Source organism: Emys orbicularis, chromosome 2, assembly GCF_028017835.1.
Source record: "Emys orbicularis isolate rEmyOrb1 chromosome 2, rEmyOrb1.hap1, whole genome shotgun sequence".
NCBI lineage: Eukaryota > Metazoa > Chordata > Testudines > Emydidae > Emys > Emys orbicularis.
The window spans coordinates 226,580,590-226,593,711 of record NC_088684.1 but is presented as its reverse complement, the minus strand read 5'-3'; the positions used below and the strand labels follow the sequence as shown (position 1 = coordinate 226,593,711).

Sequence of the window (13,122 nt, the reverse complement as noted above, 5' to 3'; positions counted from 1 at the left end):
ATGGAACATTACTCTAGTGGTTAGAGTCACACAACTAGAAACCATGAAACCTTTTTTCTGTTCCCAGCTCTGTTAATAACTCACTGTGTTTTGGGCAAGTAACAGTACTTCCTCTCTATACCTCAGTTTCCTCCAGTGCAAAAAAAGTGTGGGGGTGGGAGGGGAGCGGAAAGAAAGAGAGAGAATGATGCCTACCTGACTTAATAAAGTACTTTGAGAGTACCATAGATGAGGATTAAATAATGCCAAATACAATTATAACAACTGGAGTTTAACACACCAGCGATATGTTTATTTGTGAGCTACACACAGATACAATAGTGCTGCTCTCAGACAAAGCAAAGGTACAAGGCATTGCTTGCCTTAGCCAAGCCCAAACCAAAGTTTTGAAACATGGCTCATTTCACCCAACTCCTTCAGCAAGGAAGAATGGGGGCAGGGGAGAGAAGTAAACCCACTTGGGTTACTGCTCAGCCCCAGTTCTTCTTAGAGATTCTTTTTCCTAACTACTAGATTCAGATCCCCAACCTCCAACTCACTTCCCTCTTATAGTGTGCTAGGATGACTCAATTCTCCACAGTTGGTCCAGCCCTAGGATTCTGCATTAAGGACAGGTGATTATATTCCTTCTTCTTGCCATAAGGGAAGTTAACGTTTTCCTTAGCAAGCTCTGAATGGGGTCTATAGCAGCCTAACAGTAACCTTCCCTGAGAAAGCACAATTATTTACTGTAACAGAAATACATTCACATATGAGATGGAATGTATAACCCCACTTTTCCCCAGCCATGAAGGAGTTAAGGGACAGAGTTGCTACCTCCTTAGATATGGCTAATTGGTTGACCAGTAATAGCTGGGATAATAAGCTTCAACCCAGGCAGATCAGAGTGGTTGTCAGAGAGGGTGAGGTCAATCCTGCATGAGCAGCAAACTGACAAAAAGCAGGACTTGAACTTCCCTGAGGATTGGGGCGGGACTGCTAGGTTGGGGGAACCCTGCCAGTTTAAGCAGGCTTCCAGTCTCCTAGTCTTCACAAGCTAGTACTCCCCAGGGTCCTGCTACCAAGCCTGGGTGGAATACCACATTTGGGGATAGTGAGAGCTAGTGGAAAGCTAGGAGAGAAAGTTCTTAAAGGGTAAGTGTACTTCTAAGGGCCCCAAGAGCAAGTGAGATGGCTGAACCCCCTTGGAACATACTTACAGTTTTCTTTATGATTAAGTAACATGTTATGAGTTTTACACATCAACTAGTACTATAAAAAGGCCAGTGTTAAGCTCTGTGGGGAGGACAACATATAAATATATTCCAATATTTATACAATTTTTGTGTCTGGCTACAGGGGACAAGCAATAAGTTGCTTTGTTGGTGGGAGTGCTATAAGGCACACCCCGGAGGCCCTGTTGCAAGATTTCCATCAAAACCCATGGAAAGGCTGAAGTCTATTTCCAGTCCTTATAATCCAGTATGCTGAAGATACCAGAAGCATAAAAAAATCCTGACTTTGCAAGTTGCAGACAGATCACTCTTGTATTGATCACTTTAATTATTGTACAACTCCTACTCACTCTCTCTGCATTTGTCTGGACTGCTTTCAAGTCAAAATCTAAATTAATCATAAAATCATGAGTAAAATATCAAAGATGATTCTGTTTTTGTTTAGATTCTGCCCATTTTCTCCTGCTCTGCTCCAAAAGAGAAATAATAAACAAGCATTACTGGCAGGGCTGGCTCCAGCGTTTTTGCCGCCCTAAGCGGGGGGGGGGGGGGGGAGCCACGATTGGCACTTCTACCGCCACCGCTTGATTCTTCGGTGGCAATTCGGTGGCAGGTCCTTCCCTCCGAGAGGGACTGAGGGACCCGCCGCCGAATTGCCGCCACAGAGCCGGACGTGCCGCCCCTTTCTGTTGGCCGCCCCAAGCACCTGGAGCCGGCCCTGATTACTGGTCTCTTATTTTTGTCTTCATGAATTATAATTTAAGGTAAGGTTAATCTATAAATCTAGACCCTGATTCTCCTCTCACACCAGGGCGAACCAAAAGTAATTCCCATGAACTCAGTGGAGAAGAAGGGAGAGGAAAGTCTGCCTCCTAGAAGCTAAAGTGAAATAAACGCAAATATGAACATTTAAAATTAAAGCAGCTAAAATTGGGTGGGCAGGAGTCAGATAAGTCAGACAAACTTATGAGTCATGCTCCATGCACACACAACAAGATTAATTCATTATTGAAGGAATATGGTATATGAATGCAGTACCCAGTGAGGTAGAGTTTATTAGGCAAAATACCAGTTCTGCAAACTTAGTGGATATTTGCAGACTTAATCAAGGCACTTTGTGCTTTAAGTGCAGTCGCATTCAGTTTTTCCAAATATGGTGCCCCTTTTGATGCCTCAATAATACAGTCAAGTCAGTCATACTAAGGAAAGTGAAAGTCAGCTGCTTCTATACATGAGGGCTAGCAAAGGCCATCTTTATTTCCAGAGCCAGACTAGGTTTATGACACAGTTTGACTCCAAAAGTGAATCAAAACTAGGCTGCAGATTTTAATTTGACTACACCAGAGGTTCTAAAAGTGGGAGGTGTCCCCCTCCCTCTCACCTCCCAGGAGGGGGGGGGGGTGGGACGACATGAGAAGCTTTAGGGAAAAAAACTTACTGCATACATTTTACCCACAGCAATGAATAACTATCAAAGCCGATTCCTCCAGACATCTCAGATCCTCAGATGGTGCCGTGCATTTTGACAGATTTCTTTTAAGCTTGCATAGCAGTAAACAAAGTCATTGCCATCTGTACATTAACCCGATGTGCACATTTAATTGTAAACATCGACCACAATCTCAGTTTTGCTTTTGCTCTTATTACAATGGATTGTTGACTGTGTTTGAATCAATGCCTGGCTGTTTTTAATATTTAGAGAGAGTTGCATATTTTTTTATTGGTATATGTACTTGTGTAGTGGGAGGGGGAGACAGCACGTAAAGTAGTACAGACACAAAGAAGTGAGAGTGTGATCAAATACATCTGAGAATCACCGGACTACACAAAAATACTGAAAGCTGTTCTACCCAAATGGTAGACATTTCATGTGTCCAGCTACCATCTCAAGCAGTGGTGGGCAACCTGCGGCCAGCAGGCCGCACGCGGCCCGTCAGGGTAATCCACTGGGAGTTGCGGGTGGCCGTGCAAATGTAAACAAATTGTCTGGCGGTCTGCCGGCGGATTACTCTGATGGGCCATGTGTGGCCCGTGGGGCACAGGTTGCCCACCACTGATCTCAAGACTTTGGCTATATCAGAACCAGAAAGTATTCACTGAATTGGAACCAAAGCATAAAGGGCAAATTGAGAGATGAACATTCCAGTCCTAAAATTTGAGAGTTTCAATCTGAGTTTCCAGATTTGCTTCATCTCCAATTAATATTGGGTTCATTTATGTAAATTGAAGAATATTTACTCAAAACAGTTTGCTACAATTATGCAAAGAACAAGCACCCAAACCTGAGAGGCGCCTCAGCATTTGCTACTTTCAGTAAAGTCAGCATCTCTCAGGATCAGCTGAGTCAGTTTTATTGGCTTATTTTCTGCTTACAAATACAGTTAACTCTCTATATTGTATAGGATTTCAGAAATCTAAAAGAAGATTAAACCATTGGATCCAGGACAAACACCAAATGAAAAAAAAAAACGACCCCAACATAGAAGTGAATAATTATCATTAAATAAATGTATTATACCAACAGTGATAATGGTGTCTCTTTTATGGGTCAGATCACATTCCCTTATAGGAAAACCTGTGAGAGGTAGTGAGAAAACTCAGATTCTTCTTGTGGAGTTTCCTCCAAATACTTCTTTGTGGAAGTAAGAATATCCCCTAGGGAAGAAAAAGGGATCCTCCAAAGTCTAACTCCTCTGGAATCTGCTGGAAGTACTAATCCATCATCAGAGAGTTATATTTTATCGATCTAACACAATTTTAAATGAAGAAATTTAGCATTTAATCAAATGTCAAACAGAAGAAATAAATAATAACATACTATTAATTTCCTACTATTATTAGAAGTTAATTAGATAATAACTAGTCAGAAACTCCAGTTTGTATATGTTGTACAATACCTAACATCTTTTGCATTGAAAGCATTCCCCACTAGAGAGCAGTATGATTTTAAGATTACAAACGCAGTACTGTATCTCTCTAAGCTTATAGTGTTATGAGCATAGAGTTACTGTAATGTGTATGTCTTCTGGCCAATACATTCAGCTTTATAAGTAAATATTATATAGTCCATTACACATGCCTACTCAGTGTGTGTACTCATACATGGATAATACTTTTTCTTAACTTTCACAGAAATAAGCAGACAACATAAGTAACAATAGTGTAATAAGACATCACTAATATTAGGATAAATATGACAACTTTGTATGATTTATTCTGCAGTATGGAGTGTAAGACAATCAAAATATTCTAGAAAAAGATAAAATGCAAAAGAATGTAATGCAACAAAATGCCATGTTGGAAATAAATAACTCAAGCTCCAATCATTTGATTAGTGCTTGCATTAGACACCTGTGATGGCCTTATAGTCGTAAAACACTGACTATTGCGATCTCTTTCTGAAATCTGGCGCAACAAGGGTAGCATTTGCAGAAGCAGAGCAGGATGACATAGGTAGGCACAAGAAGCATGTCGTGTCATGCAATTCTGACATGGTCTTCACACATGGACAGTGAATTCAGATTATGTAACAGCATTACTGGAGGTATTGGCTAACATACTATAAGTCTCAGGTTGTACAAGCCACTTCTCTTCCTCACTCCGATGCACCTCCATGGGAGTGTTTGAGAATTTTATTTTGTATGTAGTTATGGACAGAAATGGTCTGAACAAAAACCCAACCCTGCAAACTGACAATTTTTTTGAGAAGTTCAGATACTGGTCTGGATCCAAACTTTATGGTTCCAGACCATTCTCTATTATTTTTGAAGCGGGGGTGGTGGTAAAGCAGGCTAGGGGATGAAGGAGATAACTTGTTGTACATCATTTGTCGATGTTATTTTAAAAAATTATGTTTACTAGTCAATCCACTATTTTAGAGGAATGTAAACAAATACCCATTAAGTCAAGCCTCCAGCAGTATAACTGTAGTAGTTGACTCTCATGAGGACTGCAGGTACACTAGCATCCTACTACTCACTATATAGTATAGAGGCAAAAAATAATGAGCCAGGAAGTCTCAGAAGACCACACTTCAAAAGTGGCCTCTAAAAGTGTATACCCACAGTTACACACTTCTATTTTTGGGTGTCCCACAAATTGATATTCAAATACAATTCTGGTTGTTTGCACAAGCAAGTTCATTTTGTGGCTGCAGGAAACATGTCTCATTAATACTAGTTGGTAATTCTGTTCAAAATGTTTAAAAGCAAGCACACAGTCCTATTTTTTAAAAGTTAAACACTTTCAATTGATATGAATTACTTAACTAACTTATGTTATCTATCCTACAAACTATTATTAAATGAAAGTTGTTTCCTTTCCATTGTAGCATAGAACTTATCTTCACTGTATTAGATTAAGTGACATATGTGGATAGTTATTACCTTTGTAAACAGCTTTGTTTTGGATCAGTGACTATGAAGCACAAGCTAAGTTCTCAGATGTTAAGAAGAGCAGTAGTGCACTACAACTGAATTGGCAAACTGAGAATTAAAAAATTTCAGCCAGCTAAATGGCATTGTGGATAAATGCTCAGGCCTATTTTCCCTGGAGCTCTGAACTCAGTTCTGGTTCAATTATGCTTACCAGTAAAATGAACTTTGCATGAAGGAATAGCTTTGAGTAAAGTAGAAAACTGTCCTGCTACAATCTGTGGTGTTTGCTGGCTCAACTACACTCTGGGGATTTTGTTTCTGAGATGGGATTGGAAGTGAGGGGGTAGAAATTATATCCCTGTCATGAACCAACAATTACCTCTCCTGATTTGAGACAAAAGTGCACTTTCCATACAGGGAAAAGGAGAGACAACTTTGTTCTCTTAAAGTGCAGCTAATTATGTTGTTAGCTGAGTGTCTAAGTATAAAATTATCGAAGTCAGTACTACTCTCTATTATTCTATTTTGCATAGCCACGCACATTACGTCCATTAAAGAGGCTACTGGAGCACAACAGGCTTCACAGGAAGAATAAAGTGTTACCAATCCACCACTGTACTGGTGGGTTGGTGATACTCAACAACCAGACAACCAAATACCAGTGTCTCTTAAAGCCTCTTTTCCTTGGCTTTGTCCTCTCCAGTTACCATGGCAAACAAATATCCTGAAACAGATGAAACAGAGAATAAAGCTAGACAATCAGTGGCAAAGTCCACTAATTGCAGCATAAAGAGATTTGGGGGGCTTAGCAATGGCTGTAGAGGAAGCAAAGAACAATTTACTGTATTCACTTCCACCATAGCATCCTTGAAACCCAGAGTGGCATAACTGCTCTGGGCAATTAATACTCTTGTTAATCCAGCTAGTTTACATCTGGTGACAGAGTCAAGTGTTTCTCATTGAGAAAGAGTTTTCAAACTAGCATGAAGATAAGATTGCTTAGATAGGAAGTAAGCTGTCTGCCTCTGCAGTTACAGCATGAGTTCTTAGTAGCATAGCCTAGCCCACAAAACTGCCTCTGCTTGAGTTTCAGTTAGTGACACTTGCTGAAATTCTGTAGGCACTGGAGTTTGCCTAAGTCATGACCTGTGAATTAATCCTGCATCTTCCTGGCTGGTGAAAGCCTTTTGAGAGATATTGGGATCTTTGTTGGAGAGGAATGTCAAAAGGGAGCAAAAGGAGTCAGCTTCTTTCAAATAAGCAGTTGTTAGAACCTTGCTTCAAAACCCATCTCTTGACATAGATTATCTATCCAATTATCACCCTGTCTCAAGTTTCCTACTTTGGGGGAAGGTTATCAAGAAAGTTGTAGCAAAACTCCCACAGTAATAGCTGGACTCTTCAAGTCTCTTCAAACTCAGTCAATTTGATTTTAGGCTTGGCAGCTGCATTGGTGGTGTTGATTGATGATATCCCTTTGACAATTAATGAATATGTTGTCATGATTACAGAGCAACCTGTGTGTTAGACCTCTTTAGTCCCTCTTGAGTCCACCCCTTTAGTTACAGGTTTCTCTACCTTCACCCGCCATAGCTGGGAACCACCTACTATTCCCAGACTTGATCTCTCCTGCAGTCCCATTTACCAACTGTGTTAACCTGACAAGCACAACCATGCTGGCAACTGTAAACCCTTTTATTCTGGGGACCTCTGACAGTGGTTCATTAAAGTGACACAAAAACAGATTCAATATAAAGCATTATTTATTTGTTCACCCAAAGGTACATAGCAAGCAATGACACATGTTATAACAATAAAGACCTATATGCATATTTCTCCTTTCTTACCTTTAATCTTTAAAATTGTAAACTTTGGTAAATTCCATTCAACCCAATTACTTCCATCTCTGGGCTGGGAGAAACAGATACCCTGCTGCATTCTCTCCCTCTTTCTGTGTGTCTCTGGTAGCATCAGCATCTCCCCACAGGCAACTGCTGACAGCTGTCTCAATCCCCCTTGTACCCTAAGGACCTTAGGGCAAGACTTTTAAGATTTTATTATCCTCTTTGATCCTAGGCTCAGGCCTGTGATGGGTAAACCATGCTAGACTGGATGGAGCCAGGCAGGGGCATTCCCAATTTAACAGCTCCCCATATTGTTCCCTTAAAGGGCCTTATCTCTGATATTGTTTCATTTGCTGTTTGCTTCCCCCTACCAGCCTCCTTTGATTTAATTCTGCGCAATTGGGTAGGATAACATCAAACAAGTACACTGAAGTGCATATGATATTTATAAAAAAATAATACACATAGCTGCTTCATTCTCCATGTGCCTATATTGATTTTTTAGATTGTGGCTGACCCAGTTATTGACCCTACAGGGTAGCTGGAGTAGCATGAGTGGTTCTGTTTTGTTCTTTCTGAGAGGTCGCAGAGGTTAGTGTTGGTCAATTTTTCATCTATCCTACGGATATGGAGGCTATTACAGGGTTTGTTCTGTCACACTAATTTATCACGTAGCTAGTATATTTGGAAGGGTTCATGATAGTGTATGAGTTATGGGTATTTATTATGCTTATGTCACCCATCTCTATATTTCCATATCTTCAGATTCTGCTAATATAGTGAAACAATTTGTCCAGTATCTACAGAGACTGAGCATAGAAGAGACTCAATGCAGACAAGACTGAGATGATGCTCATGTTATAGGAAGCAATAGCAATAATAGCAATTATATCAGCAGACCTGACTTATATGGTTTGCCCCATGTTTGTTTCTAAAGTTTGCAACTTGGGTATCTTGTTGGATCCCCAGATATGTCTGAATACCAAGGTACAACAGTTATCCAGGCCTTGGTCACCTCGAGGCAGGGATTATGGCATTGTCATAGGACTATACGTTCAAACCATGTAGATATTGCAGTGAGCACAAAGTAGAGGTGCCCATTTGCAAGGCAGTGTTCCAGGCAGAGAGGACATTACACCTGTGCTTTCCAATCTGCACTGGCTCCAGGTTACAGTGGAGTGAAAATTTAAATTTCTGTCCCACTGGAAATTCTAATATTCCAGCTTGGTTTTGTGCAGTTGAAATACCAACATTTTTCACATAATGAGAAGTTCTGAAAACTGTTAATTCAGAAATGGCAAAATGTTTCATTTTGAGTATGAGTCAATTCAACATTAAACTGCATTTCTCTATAGTGCTGCATTGCCTCATATGAGTTGCATTTCAGGCAACTCATGCCCCCTTTCTCTCCGACTGGCCAGGCACCCTGGCCTGATTATATCTCCTGTGGTGATATGACCCCCATGATGCACCACATTGTTCAGTCAGAGGTGAGACCATGTTGCGTTGTGAGAGATACAGTCCAATCAGGGAGCAGAGCCCATAAGAGAGAATGGGAGCATGAGATGCCTGAACTACAGCTCGGATGAGGCACCATAGGGAAATGCAGAATAAAACGTTTTATGGATGTTCAAGAAACTAAAATGTTTTGTAAAAAGCAACAGAGGGTCCTGTGGCACCTTTAAGACTAACAGAAGTATTGGGAGCATAAGCTTTCGTGGGTAAGAACCTCACTTCTTCAGATGCAAGTAATGGAAATCTCCAGAGGCAGGTATAAATCAGTATGGAGATAACGAGGTTAGTTCAATCAGGAGAACACTTCAACCTCCCTGGCCACACAATAGCAGATGTAAAGGTAGCCATCTTACAGCAAAAAAACTTCAGGACCAGACTCCAAAGAGAAACTGCTGAGCTCCAGTTCATTTGCAAATTTGACACCATCAGATCAGGATTAAACAAAGACTGTGAATGGCTATCCAACTACAGAAGCAGTTTCTCCTCCCTTGGTGTTCACACCTCAACTACTAGCAGAGCACCTCACCCTCCCTGATTGAACTAACCTCGTTATCTCCATACTGATTTATACCTGCCTCTGGAGATTTCCATTACTTGCATCTGAAGAAGTGAGGTTCTTACCCACGAAAGCTTATGCTCCCAATACTTCTGTTAGTCTTAAAGGTGCCACAGGACCCTCTGTTGCTTTTTACAGATTCAGACTAACACGGCTACCCCTCTGATACTAAAATGTTTTGATTCAGCTTGATTCAATGCAAAATGAAATATTCCAACTGAAAAGTCATTCTGGCAGAAAATTCCCAACCAGCTCTTGATGATTGAAAGTGGAATTTTGAGCCAACAATTTTAAGCCCTGGGTGATTTGCGCCCTGGCTACTCTATCCTATGCAATATTGTGGCAGTGTCACACAACTACTGTGAGGACTAAACAATTGAGAGATCGCGGTTGGACCTTCTGATTGAGAGGCCCTTGGGTCTGGAACAAATTTCCCTCCCAGATGATCTGAGGAAGCTTTAGGAAATGCTGTAAGACTCACTTATTTTCCCCAAGTGGATGAGCGTGGATTTATTGGAGGGAGTAGTAGGTGGTGGGATTCTTTATGAGCTCAGAAAGATTTGTTTTTGTTTTAAGATTGTCTATTTTTTTAAGATCTGTTTTGTTCTGCGTTGGTTAACGGTTGTCTTTTAAATTGATGTCAGTACAACTAGTATATAGTATGCGATGTGAGAAACTGAAATAAACAAACACTTTACATAACTGGACAACGTTAGCAGGCTCCTCAGGTCATACTCCCAAAAGTTGGCCTGGTAGTTATTAGTCAATGCTGAAACTGGGGCAGAGATTGGTACTTCTCACTGCTGTTTCCTATATCTAATCTACTGGCATTTCTGAAGCGCCCATCATCATGTTCTCTGTGACTGTTAGAACAGATTATCCCACCCCCACTCACCACAAAGTAGAGGGATGGATTGGAAAAAAAGGTTGGTGGATTGGGGAGCAAATAGCTACCTTATTTATCTGTTCATTTTTTCCTACCATTACCTTTTCCTCCTTCCAGTCTGAGCACTGTGATTAGCCCTGTCGCTGTTGTACCACCTCAACCATCCATGTGAATAATCAAAATATACTAATAAATTCAGATGTGTTTGCTATTTTTAAGAGAAGAAGAATCTCTTGGGCAAAAACATTATCAATTACTAGTAGCAAAGGTGTGAGTTTCCTTGAAAGTTTTATATTTTTTTTATTTTCCCCCTTCATTTTAAAGCCTACAATTCATCCCAGGGTAGCCTCTCTATAAACTAATTCCTATAACTACTAAATCCCAAACGCTGGGATAGGTTCACCATATGCTGGTACATTTTCAGCCATAGTGCAGAAAATAAAACCTGGGGCTTTTTTTTTTTCTTTTTGGCCTGGAAAGCACTTAAATCTTTCAAGACTGTGTTTTAGTATTGCAGCATATGAACAGACTCCATTCTAGTTCCCAGTCACAACACTGCACACCATGAATTCTGAAAGGATCTTATAGCTAAACTAAAAGAAAAAGTTCATCATTTCTCGGTTCAGTAGTTCCTACATGCCAGAAGCAACCTTATCCCAGCCATCTCATAGTCTTAAAATATACTGCAGTCATGTCTTTAATTGAGTTCTATAAAAAGAACTAAGCACTAATCAACACCATATGTTATTCAATTAGATAGTAATACATATCTATTTCTCTAGCTTGTGTTAACATAATGGAGCATTTTGGGCGGTTTGGAACTATTTAAGACCAAGTAATTAATTTGCAAACATCAACTGTTAAAATCTGAGAAGCACTGCTGTGGTGATTAATCTCTCTACAGTCAGAGAGCCAAACCCTGAAATCCCTACTAGGTTTTTATTCTGTCGTTATTCTGACATAACTCCTACTGAAGACAAAAGGACTAAAAAACTGAGGGCCCAGCCATCCCCCGTCCCCTGTGATCCATGCACAGAGAGGATCCCTCACACAACAATCTTGCCATTCCCATGCAGGGAAAGCAAGATGAGTCTATAGCAGGGGTCGGCAATGTTTGGCACGCGGCTCACCAGGGTAAGCACCCTGGCGGGCCGGGCCAGTTTATTTACCTGCTGCCGCGGCCAGCACATCCCTCGCCCACGCCGCTTCCCGCTGCCCTCATTGGCCCGGGACGGCGAACCGCGGCCAATGGGGGCCGCGATCGGCCGAATCTGCCACGTCAGCAGGTAAATAAACTGGCCCGGCCCGCCAGGGTACTTGCCGACCCCTGGTCTATAGCATCATTTTCATCCCTTTGACCCTCAGGGTAGAGGATTTTTTGGGGTGGGTCTCTGGCACTCAATGGTTAGGGCACTCATCTGAGATGTCAGAGACTTAGGTTCAAGTCCTTGCTTTAAATCAGGCAAAGCAAGAACTTAAACTGGATTCCCCTGTTTCCTGCATGCCAGCTGAGTGCCATAACCACTGAGCTAATGACTATTCTGAGGTCTCGCTTTCTGTCAGGTTTTTGGTGGAAATAGTTTAAAGGCCTCAGTTTTGTGTCAAGGTGGAGTGGGATTTTTTTCAAAATCATGAAAATTATTACAGGACAGGAAAACTTTTTCCAACCCAGTTCTAGTCAGGGACAAAGCTAGGAAGGGCACACATCAGTCCAACAGGCAATTCTTACACATGTCAATGCAGTCCCATACTGTTATTACTTTGGACTCTGGCCTTCCATGCCTGGAAAGCCCTTTTTAATGAGAGTTTTGAAGACAGCTACTGGCTTGGGAGGTCCTGGCAGCATTGCCCTGAGATGACAGTGGCTTGGGAGCGAGTGACCCAACAATGCAGAGTGCTCTGACATCCTGCAGATCTTTATTGCAGGCATATTCTCTGTCTGCTCCTTTGTGGAGCAAATCCAGCTTCCACAACTCTTCTCCACTCCCACAGACCTAGCAATATTTCTGCAGGATGAGGTGAGCAATGTCTGAGTAGCAGAGACTACAGACCTTAGGAGGGAGACAAAAGAATGTCAATAGCTGAAAAGTCTAGTAGGAAGATATTTAATTTAATCCCTTTGGTGGGAACCAAGAACATTAAGTAGATTGGCATTGGAAGAACATTTATTTAAAGGAAATTCTTCAAGAGAAACCTATGAGAAAGTAGATTAGGAGACCGAGGAAGGTTCACTGCTATCAAGTATTTTAATATAATTTGTTCATTACTATTATAGTATTCACAAGTAGCACCTTATTTTAAAATTGATATTGTCTGAACCTCTCCTCTCCCATTTAGATGTTAATTTCTAAACTTTGATCTCAATACAGCAGAAGGCAGCTGTTGACTCACACAATGATTTTGGAAGGCTCTGGAATAGAGTTGGGTGAAATTTGGGGGGGGGGAACTTTTGTTCACCTTAAAATGCAGATTTTGGGCAACCAATCTGGGGGGAGGGATAGCTCAGTGGTTTGCGCATTGGCCTGCTAAACCCAGGGTTGTGAGTTCAATCCTTGAGAGAGCCACTTAAGAATCTGGGGCAAAAATCAGTACTTGATCCTGCTAGTGAAGGCAGGGGGCTGGACTCAATAACCTTTCAAGGTCCCTTCCAGTTCTATGAGATAGGTATATCTCCATTAAAAAAAAAAAAATTCTCAAATTTGCCATATTGTTTCAACAGTTGAAAAACAAA

The 13,122-nt window shown here is 41.1% G+C and overlaps 1 protein-coding gene across 1 annotated transcript in view; it reads right to left on the bottom strand.

The window, feature by feature from the left end:
- ZNF385D (zinc finger protein 385D) overlaps positions 1-13,122 on the bottom strand; it is a 623,326-nt gene that overhangs the window by 465,227 nt on the left and 144,977 nt on the right. The gene's annotated exons all lie outside the window — the stretch shown is intronic.